General features: G+C 42.8%; 1 protein-coding gene across 5 annotated transcripts in view; it reads right to left on the bottom strand.

Annotated features, from left to right (window-relative positions):
• Positions 1 to 20,394, bottom strand: part of MYO18B (myosin XVIIIB) — a 1,573,426-nt gene that overhangs the window by 722,166 nt on the left and 830,866 nt on the right. The window lies entirely within an intron of this gene.

Raw genomic sequence — 20,394 nt, 5'->3', positions numbered from 1 at the left:
TGCCAACATAGACCTCAGTGTGGGGTTGAATTATGATTCCCCTTTGAAGTCTGTCAGGACAAAACTTCGGGACAAAAGGTACGTTTTACAGGCACATAAGAGGAGGGCGCGCAATAGTATATAATTAAGCCCATCTATATCCGAACATATTCAACCATTTGCAAACCTATCCATCATGTATCCTTCCATCCATCATTTCACTCATCCATTCATTATTCATCCATCCACCCTCTCACCCTATCCATCGGTACACTCATCAATCCACTCTTCCACCCATCCATCCATTCACTCATCCATCCTGCCTTTTAGCCTTTCAGCCATCCAGCCATCCTTTCACTTACTCATCCATCTACCCAGTCACTCATCCTTCCACCCATTCACCCTTTCAGTCATCCATCCATCCTCCCTTTCTCTCTCCATCGACCCTTTCACTTAGCCATTCTTCCTTCCCCCCACCCATCCATCTACTCATCCAATCATGAATCCATCCAGTGACACTATCAGTCATCCATCCTTACATCCACCCTTTCACTCATCGGTCCATCCATTCACCCTTTCACTTATCAATTCATCAATCCATCCATCATTTTACTCATCCATCCACCCATTCACTCGCCCCTCATCCACCCTTTAAATCATCCCTCCATCCTTTCACTCAACCATCCACCCTTTTACTCATCCTTCTACCCTTCCACCCATACAGCTATCTTTTTACATTTTGTCTTATCCATCCTTCCACTCACTCCTCCATCCATCCTTTCTCTCATTATCCATCCATTCACCCTTTCATTCATCCATTCACCCTTCCACTAATCTATCCAGCCATCCATCCATCCCTTCACTTACTCACTCGCCCACCTTTTCATTTTAATTATGAACAGAGCTTTTGTCTGCAGAGTTGCAGACAGAAGAGACCCATCAAGAACGTCACTCTTGCTCTTGAGGAACTTTGATTTTCGATCATGATCGTATCGACCCGCCATTTTGTGCTCCGCCGCCATTTTGTGTTGCCCTCACTCAGGCAGCACGACGATCGAAGTCTTTTTCTGCTTTTCCTGCAATAGTGTGTCCAAATAGCCTTGTGCCTCTGTTTACAAAAGCTGGTGTCGGGGACTGGCCGAGTACACTAATCCCTGTCTGGTTTTCCTAATCCCTGTCTCAACTATCTGTTGGTTCACACTATTCTCTTCTGATTTTATCTTATCGTCTGGCCTTCGCTGTCCTCTGCTCGTATTCTCTTGTTTCACAACTATCCTCCAAAACACACAAATGTATCTCGTCACCTGCAAGACAGCTACAAGTCCAGTTAATAAATTAGCTCGTGGGGTGGGGTAGCAAACACAGTTAGAGGAGAGGCTTCTTCGAGTTACTCAATATTTTATTTTCAAACCTTTCCTATTGGTTATGTTCTGTTTTCCAACTTTTCTTATTGGCTCCTTTTATATGTTTTAGGTGTGTTCTTAGTTAATGTATATATCACCTATGTACTATATAAGATTGTGCGCCACGGAGTGAAGTGGCAGTCTCCTGAGAACATACCGTGTGTACTTCTAGGACAACTGTACTAGCTGCAGCTAATAAATCTGATCTTTTACGCCGACAGAGTGTCCCCGTGTCTCTGTGTAGCTAAGCAGGAGAACCCAGGAGATTAAGGCATACCCTGCGCCGCCAGGTGCAAAAGGTTCTGGTTCTTCAACTGGTGCCCAAACGTGGAGTGGCTTCAGTGGTACCGGTTCTGCCTGAAGGTCGTGAGGAACCCCGCAAGAAAATTCTGGAGGAATCGCGAGCCACGTCAAGCGACCCCTGTATGTCGAAAGTGGTCCGAAGGTCTTTTTCAGCGCAGTTACTCCTTCCTGACGGCTACTAACGACTGCTGCCCTGATTGCCGCCCTGCTTTGGCCCTTCCTTTGGTGATGTATGGTAAGGCGAGACGATAGACGGGCCTCGGTTGGCGTAAGAAGATGTCCTTAGTTAAGTATTTCGTGGGTCGCGCCCACAATTTTGGTTCTTTGTTCCTTAGTTTCTTTGGTCCTTAGATTCGACTATTGCAACAGCCGAAGCCGAGGGTAAGTGCATTTGTGCTGCGTAAACTGAGTTTTACCCCCTTGATGTTTGTGAACAGTCCGGTGAAATCACGAGATGCCTGGTCTGACTAAGTTTGGAAAACTTTGTTGCTTTGGTTGTAATAGGGATTCCCGGCTTGAGGACTCTTGGCCGATTCCTTCGGTTGGAACTCCCACATATGAGCTCTATTCTAAACATGGTGTTGGCCCCATTGCCTTTAACGAGACATGGACCCGATACACGAAGAAAGATGGTGTTTTAAAATGGCCAGAAAATGGTAGTTTTGATTCTGATGTGCTAGATAATTTGGAAACAGTTTTATTCAAAAGAAAAGCCCGGCCGGCAATGTTTGACTCTTTTCGCCTTTGGCGTAAGGAAGTCAAACAGAGAGAAATTAAACAAGCAAAACGAGATAGGAAAGCACAGGGTATGACAATTATACAGGCTGCCCAACAATTCAAAGATGATGAAATTAATAATGCGATGGAAATTTCAGAAAGACAGCATCGTATGGCGATAGATAAATGTTATCCGGTGTTGCCTGTTTCCCCTTCCGATAACAAGAAATATTTAGAAGAAGATCCCCTAATGTCCCATTTATTGAGATTGCCTCCGCCCTATGCACAAGGTACTAATGCACCCCAGTTGTTACAGCCTGTTCAGCCCCCAGCAGTACCTCCGCCTGTTCCGGCTCTTTCGCCTTTGCCCCTTTTAGTATCTCCGCCTCTACCAGTTTTTCCTTTAACTTCATCTTCTTTGCCCTCATCTCCTGATCTTCGATCTCCTTTGCCTTCTGCTCCTCCTGCAATTACCGGTTCTCCTTCCGTTAGTTCGCCTAATACCTTGTCCCCTATTCTTATGTCCAATTCTCCGTCTGTGCGTAAGCGTCTCACGGACACCGTCACTGGTATTCTATCTCCTTTCTTTGAAGCTTTAAATGTGTCTCCGGCTTTTGCTCGAAGGCAGTCTCGTAGTCAGTTCCCTGATTCTGAAGAACGAGAAAGGTTGGACTCTCTCGCACGTAAATGGATCAAGAGGGGTCCCCAGTAACGTGTGCCCGATATTATGTCTACCTTCTCACAATGGAATGCGCCTACGCAAAGATATGTTTTTAATGTAATGTGTGATACTCTCATTAAAGAATGGGAGGATGTGATTTCGAGTTCGATTCCACAGGATCTGTTAGATGTTCAGACTGATTTCGGTAAAGGACTTGTTGTGGGTTCTAAGGTTGAGAAAGCTGTAAGGACACTTATTTCCTTTAGATCCTTGTTGTCCTCTCAGACTTTCTCTGATTCCGATCCGTCGGTTAGACTGACACTAAATAATGATCCCATGAGAGAGGTTCCTCCAGTTTGGAAGGAGGAAGTTGCGGCTCAAGGTAATAATCCAGCTATTCCTGCTCATTTCCAATGTATATGGGTACATGTTCCATGGAAACGATCTAAAGTTTTAGCTCTTAAACAGACTCTACCGGATCCTCGTAAGAACCCTGCAGGTTATTATAAAGAATTATCACAGACGGTTGATGCTTGCATTATGAATCTAGCTGATATCGATATGTTGATGGGAAATGTAGTTCCACAAGCATTATGGGCTAAGATTCGTAGAGAGAATCATGATCAAGCATTAGGTGGTGATTGGGCTGCTATAATTGCCGCAGATGCAGCTCAAGTGGGTGGTGCTAAGCCTGATGCTTTGGTTTCAGAACTCCCTGGTAGGATTATTACATTAATGAAAACGATGATGCCTGCCTTGAGGGTTAACTGGGATAAATTAGCAGCATGCAAACAGAAGAAAGATGAGAGTGTCTCTGATTTCTTTACTAGCTTCGAGGAGATATTTATTGATCACAGTGGTCAAGATATGGCTACAGAGGGTGGTCAGCGATTATTTGTGGATAAATTTGTATTTAATTTGCTTCCTGAGTTGTCACGCAAATTGAAAGATTCTGAAAGTTCATGGGCTGTTTCTTCTTCGGCCCAGATATTGGCTACTGCACAATATTATGAAAATAGAGATAAAGAAGAAAGAGAAAAGCAAGAGAAAAAGACGGAAGAATTGAAAACGAAGGTTCTCTTGCAACAAGCTTATCCTCCTCGCTATGTTCAGCCTCAGTTTCAACAGCCTCCGCAGTTTCAGAGGTTGTATCAAAAACCTGAGTCATATATTCCGCGACCTTTGTTAGGACCTAATCAATGCGCCTATTGTAGAGAGGAAGGTCATTTTAAAAGTAGTTGTCTGGTTTTATTGCAGCGCAGTGGAACATTATCTGCTCCACGAGGTCGTGGTGGCCTCCAGTCAGCAAACAGAGGTAAAGGTCGAGGTATGTCAACTCAAGAACAGCGTTCCCTTCCTCTTCCTAATTCCGTGAATTATTTTGATCAGCAAAATGTTAGGTCTACACAGTATTACAATGAGGATTGTTATGTTGAAGGCGAGAATGAAAGTCTTCATGCTAACTAGGACAGCCATGGACAAAGTAAGGGAGTTGTGTCGATTCCAGTAGATCAGAATGGACCCTATGTTAATGTCACTACAATGGGTGTTTCAGAGCCATTTCTCCTAGATACTGGTGCAATGAGAAGTTCTATCATTCATTCCAAACTCCCTGGGGCACCTTTGTCTGGCTTAACGAATGTTTCTGTAGGATTTTCTGGCGCCCCTGTTCGTAATCCGGTTTCTTGCCCTTTGCCTATTTCAGTTGGCCCTTATGATTTGGAAGCTCCGCTTCTTTTAACGAATGGTTGCGGTGAAAATCTGTTAGGTTTGGACTTTTTAAAAAGAATGCATGCTACGATATATTGTTCTCCTTTTGGTGTACATCTTACTTTAGGACAGAAACTGACTTCTCCAATGTATTTGTCCAAAGATCAGTTTCCATCTGAATTGCTTTCTCTTCCGGCAAAGCTTTGGGCCACGGGTCCGAATGATGTGGGCTGTCTGGAGATTCCACCTTATGTTGTCACTCTTAAGCCTAATGTTGAATTGCCACGTATTCCGCAGTATAGAATTTCCACTGAAGGTGAAAAAGCGCTTTTGGAAATCATTCATGATTTGATTCAGAAGGGTGTGGTTGAGGAAACGAGAGGTAACATATGCAATAGTCCTATTCTTCCTGTTCTTAAACGCACTGATCCTTCTCAGCCTCCTGTATATCGTTTCGTAATTGATCTTCGGGAGGTAAACAAAATTGTTGTACCACAATTTCCTGTAGTCCCAGATATCACCGCTCTGTTGACGATGATACCTTCCACAGCGACTTGGTTTTCAGTTATCGATCTAAAGAATGCCTTCTTTAGTATTCCCATTGCAGAAGAAAGTAGGGATATTTTTGGCTTCTCTCTTGGAGGCCGAAGCTTCCGGTTTAAGCGCGCACCTCAGGGCTATTGTGAAAGTCCCTCTATTTACAGTCAAGCTTTAAAATGTCATCTTGATGCTTTTCATTTGCCGTCTGGTGCTGCTCTTATTCAATACATGGACGACTTGTTGATAGCTGCTGATTCAGAAGATATTTGCAAAAATGTGACTGTTGCATTGTTACGTCATCTGTTTAATCTGAATCATAAGGTTCAACCTTCTAAACTACAATATTTTCGTCGAGAGGTTACCTACTTGGGTCATCTCCTATCAAAGGAGGGACGACGATTAACCCCAGAACGAATTCAGGCGATTGCGCAAATGTCTGTGCCATCCACACAAAGGGAGGTACGTGCCTTTCTGGGTATTACTTCTTACTGTAGGCAGTGGATTCCGAACTGTTCTTTGTTAGCCAAACCTCTGTTGGCACTCACTTTGAAAGATACACCTCAGCCCCTTCCATGGTCTGACGAATGTCAGAAGAGTTTCACTGACTTACGTACTGCTCTGTGTTCTGCTCCTGTATTTTGTACTACCGATTACAGTAAGCCTTTCACGCTCTACGTTCATGAAAGAGAGGGTTGTGCGTTGTCAGTTTTAACACAGCGATTTGGAGATTAACAGCGGCCATGTGCATATTTTTCGGCTACGTTAGATCCAATAGCTAAAGCATTACCTAGTTGGCTTAAAGCAACAGCAGCAGCAGCAATTTCTATTCGACAGTCTGCTGGAGTAGTGCTAGATAATACACTTATTGTTATGGTGCCGCATGCAGTGGATACCTTATTAAACCGAACGAAACACAACATCTTACGAGTGCTCGTTTGTCTGGATATGAGTTGACGCTTTTGGCTAGTCATGTGCACATCAAACGATGTAACACTTTAAATCCAGCTACTTTGTTGCCTCTTCCAGTAGACAAAGATGACCAAGAACAACATGATTGTTTCCTCCGTACTGAGGAAGAGACAACAGGAAGAATTGACCTGAAAGATACACCGCTAGAAAATCCGGATGGAATTCTATGGGTGGACGGTTCTTGTTTCAAGCTTCCTAATGGAGATACAGTTTCAGCCTATGCTGTTACTACTTTAAATACAGTCATGGAAACAGCATGTATCAGACACAATTCAGCTCAAGCAGCAGAACTGATAGCTTTGACGAGAGCATGTGTGTTGTCAAAAGGAAAAAGAGTGAATGTGTACACTGACAGTCAATACGCCTTTGGTGTGGCGTTCAATTTTGGGCGTCTTTTAAAAGAGAGGGGATTCCTTACTTCACATGGCACTAAAATACAACATGGTCAGTTGGTGACTGATCTTCTTGAGTCACTTTCTTTGCCTACCCAAATAGCAATTGTGAAGTGTAGTGCACACAAAAAGATTACTGACGATGTTGGTCGAGGAAATGCATTTGCAGATGAAGTAGCGAAAAAAGACAGCGAGAGATGCTACAAATCGAATGTATGTTGCGGGTCCTGCGAATTGGGTTGGAGAGAGAGGAATGTATGAGGATACAGTAGAAAGTGTAAGGTCGATTCAGAGAGGCTACAGAGAAAGAATTGAGCAAGTGGAAAGAAAGTACAGGAATGTTGGATGAGATGGGATGTTGGGTGGAATTGTCTGAGCACCAACGTTGGCTGTTACCAGACGCTTATGTACTGCCAGTAGTAACTATGGCGCATGGTCCAGCCCACTTAAGTGCGAAAGGTATATGCAAGCTTCTGGCTCAAGTGTGGCAGAATGAAGGAATCCCAAAGTGTGCAGACAATGTAGTGAAACATTGTATTGTTTGTTTGATGTACAATCCGGGAAAGGGAACCCCAACTCCGGCAGGTCACTTTGCTCCTCCGACATATCCTTTTGAGGTGTTGTAGATTGATTACATTCATATGGAGCGATGCAACAACCTCAAATATGTTCTGGTGGTAGTATGCGCCTTTTCTAGATGGATAGAAGCATACCCTCTAAAAGACAACACAGCCTTATCCACAGCTAAAGTTCTACTAAAAGAATTTTTCCCCAGGTTTGGTTTGCCGTGCATTGTCTGGAGTGACAATGGGAGCGAATTTGTGGGCCAAGTCATGCAAAAAGTTTGTGCGGGTCTTGGTATCAAGCAAAAGTTCCATGCGGCAAATCATCCACAGTCAGGGGATTTAGTAGAATGTTACAATGGAACTTTAAAGCTAAAATTAGCGAAAGTTCAGGCTAGTACAGGACTTAGTTGGCCCGATGCTTTACCATTGGCTCTTCTGTCCACCAGAACTGCAGTACACTCTTTTTTGGGACTTAGCCCTTACGAAGTGTTTTTTGGACACCCAGCTAATGTATGGGGAGTCCCTCACCCTAAGAAATACTCAGATTTACCATATCCAATGTTAATTGATTACTTGCATGACCTTACGACTAAATTGCGTGTTCTCCATCAACAGGTTCAGAGTGCTTTGCTGGAGGTTTCCACAGACCCAGGTCATTCTATTCGGCCAGGTGACTGGGTCTGCACAAAGACGAAAAATTTGGAACCCAGGTGGAGAGAGCCCCGAATGGTTTTGCTCACCACGAGAACAGCAGTGAAAGTCGAAGGAAAGAAAAATTGGATTCACGGTGTGCATTGCAAGAAAGTGCCTTTGCCTCTTCCATTCGATCAGTGGGTACGTAAGGGCATTAGAGACTCTGAGAGCGAAAAGGTTCCACGATTCGTGCCTTTCAGTGATGCACGCCTGAGTGGAACATTGTCTGAGAAAGAGGACGACGACATTCTTCAGGAAGCGATAACACCACATCGTCGCTTGAATACGCCAAATCCGCAAACATTGTTCCGAGACCAAACTGTACCTGATAAAGAACACTATAACCTAAGACCTAGACTAAAGAACACTTAAGATTTTTTTATCTCCTATGTAGTATTCTGTCCCGGTTGCAGGGGCACGGTAGGAGTCTTGGTTGCGACCTGAGTAGTGGCAATGGGCCTGCAGGACTTGCAGTGTCATAGGACAGCAGACAATCGTGATTAAGTGATTGAGGAAGATTGCCGTGAGCATCCACTTAGAAAGATGGAGACTACATTAGGCAAAAGAGAAAGTAAAGATAAAATGAATCATTGTAAAGAAATGTATAGTCGTTCTGGTATTGCTTTATGTATTATTATATTATTGTGTATTCTTTTGGCATGTATAAATTGGATTGTTATTGCTCTGCAGTGAAAAGTTGTCTCTCCTTCTACCTCTTCGTCTTCTTCTACTGTCTCTCCACATCTATTTCATACACTTACTCAACATGAACTCACTAGAAGAACCGAATATTACAACAATTCATTTGTCCAGTTATTACATCAACATCAATGAGTAATAAATACAACAAACTGTTGGGTGTGTGGACTTATGCCACATACCGTAGAAAAAGGAATGCCATATTTAGTTCTTCCGTTCTCCTATGAAGGTTCTGCTTGGGCTTATTTTGTTATCTTCTATAATGCCTATCAAAGCAAATTCAGACGATCCGTTAGTTCATATATTGGTGGTCCGGATTTTAGTCATAGTTCATTGATAAAGGGAATGGTAGCTATGGCTAAAATCATGGAAAATAGTAAGATCTCCGTTGACGAAAGAAAAGCGTACACTAACTGGAACGTCACCCATTATGTCACTAGCCTTAGTGATAAAGTTAAACAAGGAAAATCTTCACCGATTTGGACTATACCACATCAGGGCAATTTCTGTCTACAGATAAATGGTCAGTCTGCTTACACCGTACAAAGAAATAGCTGTTCACGCACATACGTTTACTCCTCTCAGAATTCACCGCCTCTAGTACCATCTCAGGGTACATATTTCATCTGTTATAATACGGCTTACACGTGGTTGCCAACTGGTTTTTCTGGTACCTGCTATATAGCTTTCCTTCTTCCCCCTACATAAACCGCTTCTGCAAATCATCATCGAAACAGATATGGCAGAGGGATTATTAATTCCAAGGACACAGCAGGACAAGAGAGAGGAGTTTTCCTCAAAGGATTTCTTCCTTTTTGGGGTCCAATGGCCAACAGCAGAAATATAAGGTAATTGGTTCATGTCGTAGAAACCACCATAGACATCACTGTAGGAGCCTTAAGTAATATCACGGCAGAACTACAGGCAGATCGTCTTATGACTTTACAAAATCGAGTTGCCTTAGGCTTTGTTCTTGCAGACCGTGGTGGAGTGTGCAAATTGATCGGATCAAGTTGCTGTATTTTCATACCTAATGACGCTCCGACAGTATACCAAGCTATCTCTAAATTACATCTGATCTCTGAGTCGATTCATCAGGACGAAGGAGATTGGTCATTATTGGAGTGGTTTTGGGGACTACTGTCCAAATGGGGTTGGAAGGTATTGACATTACTTGGAGTAGTTTTAGCCATCGTATTCTCTTGTTGCCTTTGTATGCACTGTGGCCCCGCCATCTGCGACCTTTGTGCTACTATGTGCATCCCTAAACCCAAGTCACAAAGAGCAGAGAATATCAGAATGATGCTACAGCAACAGCTCGATGACCTCATGGCCATCGACATTGACTCAGATTAATGTGAGTCTGAGTATCTTGCCTGAGTTCTGGCAAAAGGAGGGTCTGAGGAACTTTGATTTTCGATCATGATCGTATCGACCCGCCATTTTGTGCTCCGCCGCCATTTTGTGTTGCCCTCACTCAGGCAGCACGACGATCGAAGTCTTTTTCTGCTTTGCCTGCAATAGTGTGTCGAAATAGCCTTGTGCCTCTGTTTACAAAAGCTGGTGTCGGGGATTGGCCGAGTACACTAATCCCTGTCTGGTTTTCCTAATCCCTGTCTCAACTATCTGTTGGTTCACACTATTCTCTTCTGATTTTATCTTATCGTCTGGCCTTCGCTGTCCTCTGCTCGTATTCTCTTGTTTCACAACTATCCTCCAAAACACAGAAACGTATCTCGTCACCTGCAAGACAGCTACAAGTCAGTTAATGAATTAGCTCGTGGGGTGGGGTAACAAACACAGTTAGAGGAGAGGCTTCTTCGAGTTACTCGATACTTTATTTTCAAACCTTTCCTATTGGTTCTGTTCTGTTTTCCAACTTTTCTTATTGGCTCCTTTTATATGTTTTAGGTGTGTTCTTAGTTAATGTATATATCACCTATGTACTATATAAGATTGTGCGCCACGGAGTGAAGTGGCAGTCTCCTGAGAACATACCGTGTGTACTTCTAGGACAACTGTACTAGCTGCAGCTAATAAATCTGATCTTTTACGCCGACAGAGTGTCCCCGTGTCTCTGTGTATCTAAGCAGGAGAACCCAGGAGATTAAGGCGTACCCTGCGCCGCCAGGTCCAAAAGTTTCTGGTTCTTCACTCAAGTTCCTCAATCAAGGAGTGGGGCGGGGGAGGGCTCACCATGCCCCTGCACATAGGCAATCTGAGTCATGAGTCATGCATGATGCACAATGCCAGGCCATGAAGTGACTGTGACATGGTGTTGTTTCCAGGGCTTTAAGTGGGATGAAAAAACTGGGGTGTTTCTCCAAAGTGGATGTTTTATGTAATTAAGTGTGCGGCTTTAAACACCTAAGCAAAAAATCTGTGCTTACTATAGTGTACCGCCTGACTGGTATTTTGCGTCTTCTGTCATTGTATCCATATAACGTAACAAGTAACGTTACACCTGCAACAAGCCAGAATCATTGGCTTTGTCAATGGTTGTTAGTTTCATAAAATAAAAAAGCAGCAATCATGGCTTCCTTTGATATTGAAAATGCATCAGTTCTAAAATGGCGTGACTGTCACCCTAATAGCCTTTGACCCCAGTGGAATGAAATAAACGTATCCTTTGGCACGTGCAACCATGCACACAGTGCACTGTAAAGCCCCAGTCTCACCTTTTATTTTTCACGCCAACCAATATAAAAAATGATTACAGAAGAGACTGGACAAACAAAGCTTTACTAACACAACGCATCGGGAAAAATTCCACAACTATATGTCTTATGTCTAGAATAAAATTGAAACAGAGAGCTCCTGCCTACAACACAATCCAAACTAACTCTCCGATTTACCTCTCTAATCTTCTCAAACTAGCTGGCAGCCTGAGAGGCCTCCTGAGTGAAAGAAAAATTCTTCTGGAAACTCCAAGAAACAACACCCCCCCCAGCTCTCCCCTGGGCAGTCTTCTGTCTGACAGAATGCCCTGCCCTGGACAGAGGTTGTAGGAGGCCGGCAATATGCTTTACAGCCCAGACTGCCCCATTGTCATTCTGCATGTGGCAATCAGCCACATACAGAATGACAATGGGCGGGTGGGGTTGCTCTAGTGCTCGAGGAGGGGTGCGAGGCCGCCCCATCAGGGGGCTGAGGCTTCATGCAGGGAACAGCGCTGTTCCTTGCAGTGCCCAAAATTACGGACAAAAGGCGTCCGTAAAAAAGATCCTCACGGACAACGGACGTGAGGTCCAAATTACGGACGTTCCGTGAAATTTACGGACGGTTGGTCACCCTACTTGAGGGGGCCATCTGCAGCTTTTTTTGGGACTATAAAAGAGCTTGGCAGGCAATCCACTATATAAAAAAAGTGCGAACATATCAACCCTTAAGGTTTTGGGGCTCAGGGAGCTGTTGGGAAGATTAAGTGAGCTACTGTCCAGAGTCACGTGGTGCTGATCTATGCTGCCACCGCCGATCGAACTGTGAGCCTCGTGCTCCGAAGTCAGCCACTCTGGCCGCTGCACCACACACCCCCCAAAAAAAGTACCAACTAATCAAGGTGGAGTGTTACTTCCTGATTTTAATTAAAACATCTGGGCAGCTTTTGGCATGCGTATTTGGAACTCACTTACATATTCAGATCCTGACTTTCTCGTATTGAGTTATCAAGAGGCCTTGGGCCCTGACTTTAGGTTATTTCTCTGCAGGTGGTCAAACCTACCCAATTTTAAATTAGTGCAGTTCAGGATCATTAACGATATTTATTGGCTCTGAGGGTAAATCTGCTGTAACTATACCGTGCCACATATACATCTGAATAATTCGTTGAGAGGTAATTCCGATTTTTCACTTAACTTTCCTGATACGGCGGTGAGGCGGCGGTTTACAACAGGTTGGAAATAATTTGGGCCAGCTTTCTGATTCGCCCAGGTTGTATATTTTTTAGGTATCCAAGCAACCCATGGTCTTCCAACCCAATTTTTTTTCAATGCCTACAGATTTGTGCCTACCTAAACTTTGCTGATTTGGATGATTCAGACATTCTGAAGTACGTTTATACAACCTTAGGTAAACCATCAATCAGAATACTTTATTTAACGATTTCTTCATATTGGGAAGATGGGCGGCCTCTGCTTGCGGCAAAGTGGAGCTCACAGCTCAGCATGGCCACCTCGGTCGACGATATTACTGATCCATTTGATATCGTTGATCTCCCAGGTTTTTTTATTAATCTTAAACTGCAACAAATTAAAACTGCATGTATGCTTTATTATACTCCAGAGAAGATAAGCAGATGGGCTGGGGCAACGCTCAATAATAAGATTAAGCTGCTCCAGATGTGACAATTATTATGCTGGCATTGTCCATATGTTTGTCAGATGTCCCTCGCTTAACAATTTTTGGACTGCAATTTCTGTACATCTTTTGTCTTATCTGGGGAACAATATGCAGTTAACTATGAAAGATGTTCTGATGGCATATAAATGCATTATTTGCCCAAGAGATTCAGCAGTAGTCACAATTGTGATTGTAACGGCTACACTTTGCATTGCTAGGGCCTGGCGTGATGCTGTACCCCCTACTGCCGTGTAATGGTGGACTGAGTCAACTCCACGAGCCAGAAGCAGCCATACTGAAGACCGAAGGGGCCAGTAAGATTGGCATTCTTTTATTTTCTTTCTTTCTTACCCTTTGTTTTGTTTCATTTCCTTTCTTCTATTCGACTATAAAAATATTCTGCTACATTATTTTACATAATTGTTACTATTTCTGTTTATATGTAACAAGACTGTAGTTATTATGGACCTTATGTAACTCAACAAAAAAAATAATTATAATTTATCATTTCTCCAACATGGCACCAAAGCACATTTGAAAATTTGGGTTTATAGATTTAATAGTGTGTACACAAACACGAGTTGCAAAAGAGTGCTGATGGAATACGTGCCAGGGCTTCTTATGATTATATGAATTTACATACTAGGGTGACAATTGTTAAAAAGTATGGCAGCAATTCTGAATTGTTTATGGTGTACATATATATTTATTCCATTGGTTCTTTAATCCCCCTCAAAAACAGTAGAAAAATAAACCTTTTGAATGCCAAAAACAAAAAAAATACACAAAGTCTCAAATTTGCGTTCCATTGTTTATTTGGAAAATAGTTACTGTTCTGTATCAGCCCAGCTGAGTTATGAACAGCTGTGCACTATGCAGTGGTTACTGGGACAAGTAGTCAATTTCTAGCATATCAGCTGTTGAACCACTAGTCAGGCACTACAGGGTAGCACTGTAGCCCCCCACTCTGCCGCCCCGGCACGCTAGGGGAGCAGGCATGCAATGGACTTGATCAAACACTTCATCGACCTTTAGAAATGTAACTAGATTTCTGAATATTGTGAGGTGTATCCCATTATGTAAGCTGAACGCAATGTCAATGTGACATCCACCATCTTAAATGAGGGGTTCCCCTCACAATGCAAGCACCCCACTTTACCATAGATGGCAACCTGCTCCTCTGCAGCAGCTGTCAGGGTAATGGAGAACTACAACAGCCAGAGAGCAGCTTTGGCATTGGGTAGCCTCTTGAAGACATGCTGCCTTGGAGGGCCTTGTACCGTTCAGCACTCATCCTCTTATGCTGCAGACGAGGTGGGTAGACGGGTCCTAGTGTATGTTCCTTCCCAGCACTCAGTGCACCCTCTCTGGAGCAAAAGAACTCTTGCACCATGCAAGGCCAGTGGCAAAAACATCTGTGACATTAGCTGGCCTCCTCTTGACAGACAGCCTCCAGAGCTCAGCATCCTTCAGGGCCGCAGAGGCACTTTAACGTCCTCACTAGCACTTAGTGCACCCTCTGCTCAGAATACACGCAAAACCTTGAAGGGTGTTCTACCACAATATTGAGTTTTAGATATCATCCTGCCAAAATATTGTATCCAGAATATTGAAGATCACACTAATGTTAAGGTACATATGTCTATAATGGATATGTTATTATGGTGGAAGAATATTTACAACTTCATTTTGTGACATTCTTTCCACTGAGATCCCAAGATTGGCTTTACCAGCGAGTGTCTGACACAGTGACAGTGATTAGTGCTGCTAAGTGGAGGTCGAACTGTTGATCTGAGGAGCTTGCAGGCAGGTCATGGAGGGAAGGTTGCAGCACGTACCGGAATGTGTCTTACAGGCCATATATGGGAGGGAGGCATAGGGGCAGGTACTGGATGGAGGTTCGATGGGCAGTGGTGCATACCACGGTGTTGTGACCTTACCCTTAAACCTGATGACCTGATTGCGCGGTTTAGAGCGGTAGCACTATACTAGCAGAGCTTCACTACCATTCCACTAGAATTGACGTCATCTTTAGCTCATCGAGGGGCACATAGTGTCAGAGCAGTAAATGTGGCTGAGACTGGTGCAGCACATCTTGAATGATATTAATTACAACATGCATATGGCACGTATAATTTTCCACAAACAGCGATAGAAAATTGGCAGCCAATTCAAAGTGTATAAGTTGAAAAGCACTGATAAAGCACACTGTTTGCATTTGATAGCAAAGTTTGAAAGCCACTAAAAATGAATTAAGCATGCTGCGGATTCATATAATGTTTACATTGTCTACTATAGGGTAATGTTGTATCATGCTTTAACAGGTGCCAACCTTCCTCGCTTGGGGACTCTCCCAGCATCTCAAACCAATGCTTATGAGTGAATAAACATCAATTTTCCTTAAGTGTCACTCTAAGTTACTTCATTTAGGCCCTCATTCCGACTTGGGGTATTTACCCGGAGGGATCATTCTGGGTGAAATTCCACAACTAATAAAACACCAAGTATCTCCCAGTCCAGAATCCTTGAGTGTGAACACTCTGCACCCAATAATTCCAGACACAGAGACAGCGGATATGACGTTGCTTTTGTAGAGGCTGCAGGCAGCAGCAGAGCCCGACCCCCGCCTGACCCCTGCAGCAGCAGAGAGGACGGAACCAATGCTCCCCTTGGGCAGAGAGAAGCCTGGCCAGACCAGACCACCATCCCTGCCTCCCCACCTTCTCACCCTCCCTCCCCTCTTCAACATGGTGAAATATCGGGGCTTTTTCACACGATTATGGAGAGAGTGCTGAGTATTCGGTATCTCCGGGTCTGGACAGTTATTCCCCACTTAAGGGGGACATTTGCAATGACGTGAATCCCCAGTATTCCTGCACTGAGATCAAGCAAACTGAAATGAGTCATGTTGCGAAGTTAAAATTGCACAGACGTTTTAGGTGTAGTGGAATTCTGTTAAATCAAGTTGCAAATGTTGAATGTATTACTTTGTGGAAGTGATGGAGGGGAGAGAAGAGAGGACGAGTGAAAGTGTGAAAGAGAGAGATAGAGAAATTGAAATACTTTACAACATTTCAAGAACATTCCAGTCCCGATCTAAAGAAACACCAAGAGCTGTACAACCAACAACCTTCTATCAATGTGTGTGATTTAGGGTCTACCTCATTTTTTTCTCATTCAATACGTTACAAGTATGTAGGCACACGCGGATGTGTGCAGTATGCAGGTTCTGAAGGAAGTAAGCGTTAGCAATGATTTCATGCAAAAAGATTTGATTTTAGAAACATAACTTATATTTTCTAGGTTAGGCTCAGGAGAAACGGTAATGAGAGAGGAAATATTGTCAGAAAAAGACTTGACCTCACGCTGCCATGTGGTGCACTGCCATAAGTATTTCTCGGTGTTAACAATTAAGTGCTGGTGCCAAGCACCTGCAAACACCAACACAAATTAAGCACTGCTATCGACGTACATAAAATAGTAGTTATATCTATCGGTAAGAATTACATTTAAAATAATTTTTATCATAATATAAGTTCATGATTACACTGAAACGTAATGATACCTAGTGTCTGGAATGTGTGTAAGCATTAACTTGTGTGTGTGTGTGTGTGTGTGTAGGTAATTGTGTGTGCGCACGTGCATGTCCAGCACTCTTTGTGATGGACATATGCATGTGTCTATTGGGTTTTCATTGAGCATGCCGCATGTGAAAATGTAGCTATATTTGGCTATATACATGAATAGAAAGACATATGTTGATTGACCCAATAACAAAATCATATAATCCCAGTGGCCTTGGTTTAGGTATTCAATACTAAACGCACCCATTAACTCACTCCAACAGCCATGTTTTGCATTTGTTATGATTTTCTTGGATGTTTTACTGTTTTTCTTATCTATTATTGCAAACACACACGTATAACGTTTAAAACCTTAGTTTTATATTGATGGATTTGTTTAAACAAAATGTATTTGGGTTTTTGAATACAGGAGGTATAGCATCCCAGATCCTAAATATGTTTACAACATATTTTTAATGAACACTGTATATTAATATAGGAAAATTAGCTTACCCGGGGTATTATTACACATTAACAAGTTACATTACATTGATGCTTATCGGACATAACTTCAACTATCCAAGCTTCCTACAGAACATTTCTGCATGCAGTAAAGCACATTTTAAACTCACAATAATGCTGCTTCAAAATCGATTTCTCCCTCAGAAGACAATGTGGAACGAGGATGGCAAATCTCTGACCTGTGAGGAATTGTTGATCCAGTCCTCCTCTATCTGGACTTGCATTTTTAATGAGTGTGCGGAAGGGAACTCAGGTTTTCTCAAATGTTACCATTCCTTCTTTAACTGTAGCCAACACCTTTTCCATGGCAATGATACACCTTAGTTAGTACCACTGCGTATTCAGGTGTGTGTGGGGGGGGGGGGGGGCGGTAACTGGGTTGCTTCCAGCGGTGCGCATTATGAGGCGTGCAGCAATACGTGGGAAATTTGCATGTGCGAGCTGTCTGTGGGTGTTCTATTCCATCATATGTGTCTCCCAGAAGCAACATTAGAAGGTTTAGGGGCAAGTAAATGACTGTTATTGGTTTAATTTGTTCCAGAATCTCACTCCAAATTGCCCGCATGACCACCAAATATGAGCCTTCGTCCCCCTTTCCCTGCAGCACCTCCAGCATTCATCTGACTAGCCAGACAGTGCATGGAGATGGCTTGGGGTAAAATACCCTTGTCAAATAATTTTGTAACTAGTCTATTTATCTTGTTTTCAAATGTATTATTTAACTGATTGAGACTAAACATTATGTCAGGAGTCAACTTCCATTTGTGTATCTAACTCATTTGCCCAGGTATTCGTATATGGGGGCTTTGGGGACTGATGCCAATTATTAAGCAGTTTATATAGATTTTACATCCCTTTCTTCGTGGGCCCCCTTTTAAAAAATGATTCAATGGAGCTAAGATCTTTGAGTGTTGCTTTCTTTTGTTTCTGCTGTTGGGCACAGTGTATTTGCTGTAGTATATCTGAAAGGGTCAATTCTGAGAAGTTTCCAAAGTTGTTGGCATAATGCCAGAGATCTAATTTATCCTTTGTTACAGAGGTCACACAGTGTTGCCATAGAAGCTGCAAACCTAGAAAACAGGTGGGAAGTGATAGTTCCATGGTTGAAATGCCCTGTGTGTTCGTGCACTGCCACTAACTTGCATACTGGAGGGTTTTCACCAGGTTGTCTTCAATTTCTTCTCTCACTAAAAAAGGTTGGAAGTTTCTTCATGGCCTAACGTTTTCCAGGGTGGGAAAAGGAGTTTAGAACAAGGGAACCTGCAATTGCTCAGATTCTTTCATAAACAAATATACCGTAATATAGCATGTGATTTGTAGAGTGCACATTCAATCTAGGGTCTCTCTGTGCTGAAATAATGAATGTTTATTGTTACTCAACTCAGTAGTGCTCATTTTATCACCCTTGGAAGGATGAAAGGCCGAAAGGCCTAGTGGACCTCAGGGATTTGAGACTTTGACCATGTCTGTTTGTCATGCAAAAACTGAATTCACAAATGTGTGCCAAGAGTACAGTTACCATGCTTCAGTAAACATTTGTGAATTACTTAAAGTTGTACATTTGCACCAGTGTTTATCCCTCCTCGTCCCTCCTCAAGAGCAGTGACCAAGTACAATGTCCCTGCATTAGTTAGCATGATACCATGTCTTTGTGGAACTTCTATTTTTTGGGAGTGTTTGCAAAGGGACTAATATGATCACCCATGTTTCTTCACTCTGGTTTCTTCTTTTGAGGTTGTGCTTCATAAATGATTTGAATTTTCTTTCAAGTTTGCGTTACTGGTTTTTAAAAATTATTTTTAGAAGCAAACTTTAGTGAGTGTTTCTATTTCAACCGGAGCACATTGTTTTGTAATTTTCATTAGGTTTGCTGGAATGGAACATTATTGTTTTTTGGCTCGATGTCGCCGTTGTGGGTAAATGTATTTTCAGAAGCAACCTTTTCTGTGTGTGTTTATATTGGAACTGGAGCATATTGTTTTGTTAGTTTTATTAAGTTTGCCTGAATGTAACATTGATTTTTTTAAATGTTGCTGTTGCATGTAAATCAGTGTTTACAAATGTCTGCTTTTGTCACACCTACGCAGCTCCCAAAGCCAAACTAAACTCCTCTCAGCAGTAGCCCTCTCACATCTGCTCTCACCCTTTATAGGTTCCCCTGATCCGCTTCGCAAATGGAGTCCCTAACACTGTCTTCACACGCTCTGGGTGCAATATAAACACACGAAAAAGGTCATTTAAAAAAAAACAAAATCATTGTGTGCGTTTCTCAGTCTTAATTACGTTTTCACATTTTTACAACTGCTTTCCTGTTATCTGAAAGATAACATGGATTTTAAGTTCACTTAATACCACATAGCAACAATCCACATAAATACAGTTCTCATCATGTCAGATAATTCCCAATCAGCAAAATGTCCCTCAACACCACACAGTTCCACGCAACACAATTTCACTCCACACACTTCCATTCCACACCACATAGTGTGGCAACACACCATTTAATTCAACTCAACAACGCCCCAGTTGCTCCAGTTGGCTCCCTACATGATGCAGAAGATGGCATTGCTCCTGCCCAGAAGGAGCAGCTTTTTATGTTGCTCCCTCCAAGCAGGAGCATTCTCTTGATCTGTTTTGCACTGATACAGGGCAGGTACACAGATGAAATGTCTGCTCCCAGCTAGTGGGAGCATTTTTAATGCTCCAACCCGCTGGGAACAGCCTTTGTGTTTGCTGCCACATGGAGGGAGATTGGAGGTGGGAGCAAATACAAGTTTCTCTGCCTTCATCGGTGCAGGCAGGAAAACCCATCTATTCCAGAGGTGGACTACCCTGAACATGGCATTTGAGCCAGCACCGGAGGTGTGATCCCTGGGGTCTTCAATGGCTTGGGATGGGGGCCACACAGCCCTTTTCCCTTTATTAGGCATTTCAGCCCTGGGGATGGGCTCACCAGGGCCTATAATGGGCCTTAGGGGGCATAGTATCCCTACCCTGCACCTCATACATTTTATAAAAGGACAGGGACTAAGTATTCATTTGACATGTCATCAGTGATGTCACAGACCATGTCATGAGTGATGTAATAGCTGAGGTCATAAGCAGTGCATTGAGGAGACGTAAGTTATAGTTAGCTCAGGTAACTATAACTGCTGAATTTTACTGGTTATGTACGAGTGAAATTTGAGCCTAACTATAATGTCCCTGTAACCTTTGTTTTTTCAGTGAATTTCTAAGGTTTTTGAATTATATTTCTAAACTATAAAGACCCTGTAACTTTGTTTTTTTAAGTGAATTTCTAAGGTTTTTCAAATTTTATTTCCTAACTATAACATCCCT

Source organism: Triturus cristatus, chromosome 11, assembly GCF_964204655.1.
Source record: "Triturus cristatus chromosome 11, aTriCri1.1, whole genome shotgun sequence".
In the NCBI taxonomy this organism is placed as follows: domain Eukaryota; kingdom Metazoa; phylum Chordata; class Amphibia; order Caudata; family Salamandridae; genus Triturus; species Triturus cristatus.
Note: the sequence above shows the minus strand (reverse complement) of the source record. Positions and strands in the feature narration are given on the sequence as shown.